We start from the raw sequence: 6,310 nt of genomic DNA, 5'->3' as shown, positions 1-6,310 counted from the left end.
AAAAGGCAAAGGAGGAAAAACCCAACACCCAACCCCAACCCACCAATTTTCCCCTGCAACCGCTGCAATCGTGTCTGCCTGTCCCGCATCGGATTTGTCAGCCACAAACGAGCCTGCAGCTGACGTGGACTTTTTACCCCCTCCATAAATCTTCGTCCGCGAAGCCAAGCCAAAGAAAAAAACAGATACAAATATAATGACAGAATTAATGAAAGATTTTTTGTGAACAAAGCAAGAAATAAAATGCAATTGTCAACATAGACTGTGAATTGAATATTGTTGCATTGATGTTTGATCATAGGATCACAAGTCATAGGAGCAGAAGTAGGCCCATTGGCTCATCGAGCCTGTTTCACCATTCTAATCATGAGCTGATCCGTCCACCCACTCAGACCTACTCCCTGGCTTTTTCCCCATAACTCTTGATGCTCTGACTAATCAATTACCTATCAATTTCTGCCTTTAATATACCCAATGACCTCAATTTCACAATTGCCTGTAGTAACAAGTTCTACAGATTCACAACCCTGTGGCTAAAGGAATTTTTCCGCATCTCTGTTTCAAATTGATGCTTTATTTTTATTCTGAAGGTATGGCCTCTTATCCTACCATGAGAAACCACCTTGCCTCATCTACTCTGTCCAGGCCTTACAGCATTCGAAATGCCTCTACGAGGCCCTCCCCTCATCCTTCTGTACTTCAGTGAGTACAGTACAAGAGCTGACAATCATTCCTTGTTTATTAACACTTTCATTCCTGGTATTATTTTTGTAAATATTCTCTGAACCCGCTCCACATCTTTTCTCAAATAAGGTGCCCAAAACATTCAAGAGCAGGGCTGTAATGTCGAGACTCTATAAAGTGCAGTTCTCTTGTGATCATGACTGCACTCACTGCACTTCCCAGAGAGATCGATTATGCTGCTAATGCCTTCCATAGAGAAGATTGATCCAAAATATTAATTCAGTTCCTCTACCATCTCCTTGTTTCCAATTACAATTTCTTCAGTGTCATTATCTGTCTACTTTGGTCGCTCTTTTACTATTTATATATTTAATAAATCTTTTCGTATCCTCTTTGATATTATTTGCTAACATTTCATAATTCATCTTTTCCTTCCTAATCACCTTCTTAGTTGCCTTCTCTCAGTTTTTAGAAGTCTTCCAGTTCTTTTTCTTCCCACTAATTTTTGCTTCCTTTTGTTTTAACTTCCCTCATCAGCCACAATTGTCTCATTTTTCCATTCACAATTTTCTTTCTTTTTTTTGGTATGTGTCTGCCTTGCACTTTCGTCATTTCTCGCAGAAACTCTAGCCATTGCTGATCTGCAGTCTTCCCCATTAGTGTGCTTTTCCAATCAACTTTGGCTGGTTCCTCTCCCACGTGACTGTAATTTCCTTTACTCTACTGAATCAGACTTTAGCCTCTCCTTTACAAATTTCACAATGAACTCACTCATATTGTGATCACTGCCTCCTAAGGGTCCTTTTCCTTAAGGTCTCTAATCACCTCTGGTTCATTACATAGAACCCAATCCAGCGAGTTGCTCCAAGAAGCCATCCCATAGGTATTCCACAAACTTTCTGCGGTCCCTGTACTGACCTGACTTCCCAATCTACTTTGATGTTAAGATGCCCCATGATATTGTAACGTTGACCTTCTGACATGCCTTATCTATTTCCAGTTGCATTTTGTAATCCACCTCCCGGCTGTTGTTTGGAGCCTCTATATAAACTGTTATTAGTGGCGTTTTACCTTTACCATTCTTTAACTCAACCCATAAGGACTCTACCGCTTCTGATTCTATGTTCCTTCTTTCCAATGATTTAATATTGTTGCTTACCAGCAGAGCCACACCATCTCCTCCACCTCCTTCCCCATCCTTGTGTTGCATTAATCTGAGAAAAGAATAGGTGATGTGTGAATTAATAAATATTGGTGCTTTTCTAGATACCATATGCATGTAATTGTCTATACCATGTAAAGGTCCTCCCCAAATTTTGACCCAAAAATCTAATCTAATATTTCCCATATCTCGACCCCAGCCACCCTCCCACCAGAGCTCCTAACGTCCTGACCGCCGTCTCTCGCTTCAGCCCCGGCCACCCGCCCTCTTGAGCTCCTGACACCCTGATGACAGACTCTCACCCAGATCCCCTGCTGCCCACCTATCCGAGCTCCTGATGCAAACTCTTGCCTAGTCCTCAGCTGCCTGGCCATCTAAATGCCCGATGCTATGAATGCCGACTCTCGCCTGGGCCCCGGCTGCCCACCCATCCGAGCTCACAACACCCCAAACGACACAGGTACTTAATGCAATCAAAAATAGAATGTGTATAATAGTCGACCCCCTAAATTTTACCCCCAGAATTGGCCTACAATATTTGACTATAACACATGTGTATACGGTAAGTTTTTATGAATTACAAGATACCTGTTTGAGTCCTTGCTGAGACATCTTCAGGGCTCTGGAAGATGTGAAATCCTTGTGGAGTTTTTTGCTTTGCTTCCATTGAAAAGAAGCAGAGATAGTTCTTCCACTGAGAAACTGAAGGCTGCAAATCACTGCTCATGGTACAACCAAGGTGAAAGTAATAAGGCAGAACATCAGGTAAATGCTGAGATTCAGTTTATAATGATATAAGGAAAGGAAGGACGATGCCAAGAGACAAACTTTTTAGTGACCTCGGAAGAATTACATTGGAGTAGGTGTTTGCAATGATTCCCTTGATAGAATGCTGTTGGTTTGTGCTCAACAGTGGAGATGAATGGGATTTTAAGGTACTTCTTTGATTACTCTATGCGATCAAAGTCCTTTAGTGAAGAGCACTGCTGCAGAAGATTAAATTGCTGGGCAGAGCCTACTATGAGCTAGTTTATAAATGACCCATGGAAAGAGAGGTATCTTCTTGTTCAATCATTTCCTACATTCTTCATAAAGGCTTTGTATGTGAAGTGTGGATGAGTTAATTTCTAAATCACAAATGCGATTTTGGTGGCAGTCAATTCATTTTGGTTAAATTCCTCGAGAGATCAGTAGTGGAGAGGGTCAAGAACTTCAAATTCCTGGGTGTCAACATCTCTGAGGATCTGTCCTGGAGCCTCCACATTGATGAAATCACAAAGAAGGCTCACCAGTGGCTATAGTTTGTGAGGTGTCTGAGGAAATTTGGTATGTCACCAAAGACTCTCGTAAATTTCTACAGGTGTCCTGTAGCAAGAATTCTGGCTGGTTGCATCACTGCTTGGTATGAAGGTGCCAACTCTCAGGACAAGAATAAACTCCAGAGGGTTGTTACCTCAGCCTGAGACATCACAGGCAACAGACTTCACTCAATCAAGGACATCTACATGAGGCAGTGTCTTAAAAAAGCAGCCTCTATCCTCCAAGACCCCCACCACCCAGGCCATGCATTCTTCACTCTGCTACCATCGGGGAAAAAGGTTCAGGAGCCTAAAGATGTGCACTCAGCGACACAAGGACAGCTTCTTCCCTGCTGCCATCAGATTAAATTTCTCATATCTTATCTCGTTTCTCACAAAAACACTCATTAGTTAAACACTGATAAATAGCGAAAGCACCTGGCCATAAATCCAAAAGTAAAAACTCAAACATTCTTGCAGTAAAAATAACACCTATATAATTCTTATAGCTCCAGAGAGGATGCAGAAGAGATTCACCAGGCTAATGTCTGGGATGGGAGCCTTTTAGATATTGAGGAGAGACTGGCTGGGTTTGTTTTCCCTGGAATGGAGGAGTTTAAGAGGGTACAAAGCTGATGTATAAAAAGTTATGAAGGGTGCATATGGTGTAGACTGCACCAAACTTTTCCCCTGGTCAGAGGTGATTAATTGTAACAAGGAAGAGCTTTAAAGGGGATCTGAATGGGATTGCACCCCACCCCACACCCCCCCCCCCCACCCAACGAGAGTGGTGAGTACCTGGAGAGAGTAGTGGAGGGAGCGTCACTGACAGTGATTAAGAAGTTCTAGATGAGGACTTAAATTGCCTAGGCATAGAAAGCTCTGGATCAAGTGCTGGGAGATGAAATTAATGCAGACGTGTACCCTCTGTCTGGCATTGATATAGTGGGCTGGATGGTCAATTCCCATGCTGTAAGATTCTATGATTTTATGACTAAGATGATGCCTTTTGAACTTTCATAGAACCATAGAAAACTACAGCACAGAAAACAGGCTATTCGGCCCTTCTAGTCTATGCTGATTTATCATTCAGCTTGTCCCGCTGTCCTGCACCCATTCCATAGCCCTCCCAATCAATGTATCTATCCAATTTATTCTTAAAATTTAAGAGTGAGCCTGCTTTTACCACATCAGATGGCAGCTCATTCAAAATTCCCACCATTCTCTGAGTGATAAAGTTCCCCCTAATGTTCCCCCTAAACCTTTCACCCTAAAGCCATGTCCTTTCATATTTATCTCTCCTAATCTGTAGAAAGAGCCTTCTCACATTTACCCATTATAGACCTCTATCAAATCTCCCCTCATTCTTCTAACGTTCCAAGAAATAAAGTCCTAATCTGTTTAATCTTTCCCTGCAACTCAACTCCTGAAGACCCAGCAACATCCAAGTAAATTTTCTCTGCACTCTTCCAATCTTACTGATATCCTTCCTGCAGTTTGTGACAAGAATTGCACACAATACTCCAAATTTGGCCTCACCAATGTCTTACACAACTTCACCATAACATCCCAACTCCTGTGCTCAATACTTCAATTTATGAAGGCCAAGATGCAAAAAGCTTTCTTCACAACCCTGTCTCCCTGTGACACCACTTTCAGGGAATTATGCATCTGCATTCCTAGATCCTTTTGTTCCTCCGCACACTCACTGCCTACCATTTACATTTTTTGCATTTGACTTCCACTGATTTTTTTTAAATGAGAAAGATATAATTGAAGTTTTTCACAGTGTTAGGCCACACTTAACTGTTTAGAAATAATGTTGAAATTCAGTGACTTTAGTAGATAGGAATCTGGGCTGCCATCTTACGCAGAGCAACTCCAACAGGCTGCTATGAAGTAATGACCTGGTGATGCACTTGATATAGGTTGGATGCAGAGAATTGGTCAAGATATTCTTCTTTTACAAGATTATCTTTGGCTTCCTTATTTCAATTGGAGTCATGGAGAAATACAGTATCCAAACCAGCCATTCAGCCCATCGTCCTCACTTCCCCGACACCGATTTACACTAATTCTTCATTAATCCCATTACCTATCCTCCTTGTGTTCTGATCAGCTCCAATGCTTCTCGCTCATCACACACCTACCCACTAGCCAAGTTACTGACCAATCCACATGTCTTTGGGATGTGGGAGGAAATCAGAGCACATGTAGGAAACCAATGTAGTCACAGGGAGAACTTGCAAACTCTATGCAGACAGCACCCGGGTTCAGGTTTAAACCCAGATCACCGACATTGTGAGGCGGAGACTTTACAAGCTGTGCAAGTAGGTAATGTAGCATTTTATGCAAGGGGACATAGTATGGAAGTAGAAGTTTTGGTATGTCAGTGCAGTGCTTTAGTGAGATCACACCTTCAGTCTCTTTATTTACTTCCAGCATCTGCAGTATTTTATCTGTGAGTTTCAGTGGGAAGCAAATCGCCTTCCATCCAGACAGACTGCTTTGGAAGGCTTGGTGTCCTGTAAGGAAAGATTGACTTGCATTGAGGCAATTCAGAGAAGGTTCACTCGAAAAGGTTTCCTTTGAGAAGGGAAGAATTAGGGGGATACGTGAACTTGTGTAAGATGAAAATGAGAGAGAGTTTTTTTTCTTGAGGTACAAGATGTTTTGGCAATTCTCTATGTCAGTTGCAGATGCTGTCATAGATTTTTGAACTGCAAAGGACTCGGCCACGATCTTTGTGAATTGCAGCAAAGGCTTGAGAGGTCACAGAACTATCTTGCTCCTATTCCTTCTGTTTTGGGCTCACTGTGCAGGTAGTAAGGACGTCTGAGCAGTCCAAAGCTGTCCCAGGGGTGGATATCCTTTGTGGACCCATGGCTGAATTGAATTTGATGGACTCCATCCAGCTGCCGTAATGGAACGATGTTGGGAGAAGCAATTGAATATTCTTTCAGTAAAACCAATATTCACGTGCCTGATGGCATGCAAGCTGCAAGAGAGCAATGGGCAAGTTTGGATGAAGAGCATGAATGGCACCTTGAGGAAGTCTGCAATTCATGCAAAATTCCTTGGTTGATCCTGATAAAGGGATAAAAAGTATATCTCTCGGAACATGCAGGCTTTTATGTCATACAGCTTCCTTCTGAAAGCTGTGAGG

This window comes from Narcine bancroftii, chromosome 8, assembly GCF_036971445.1.
Source record: "Narcine bancroftii isolate sNarBan1 chromosome 8, sNarBan1.hap1, whole genome shotgun sequence".
Taxonomy (NCBI): Eukaryota; Metazoa; Chordata; class Chondrichthyes; order Torpediniformes; family Narcinidae; genus Narcine; species Narcine bancroftii.
The sequence above is the reverse complement of the archived record's forward strand: the minus strand, read 5'-3'. Positions refer to the sequence as shown.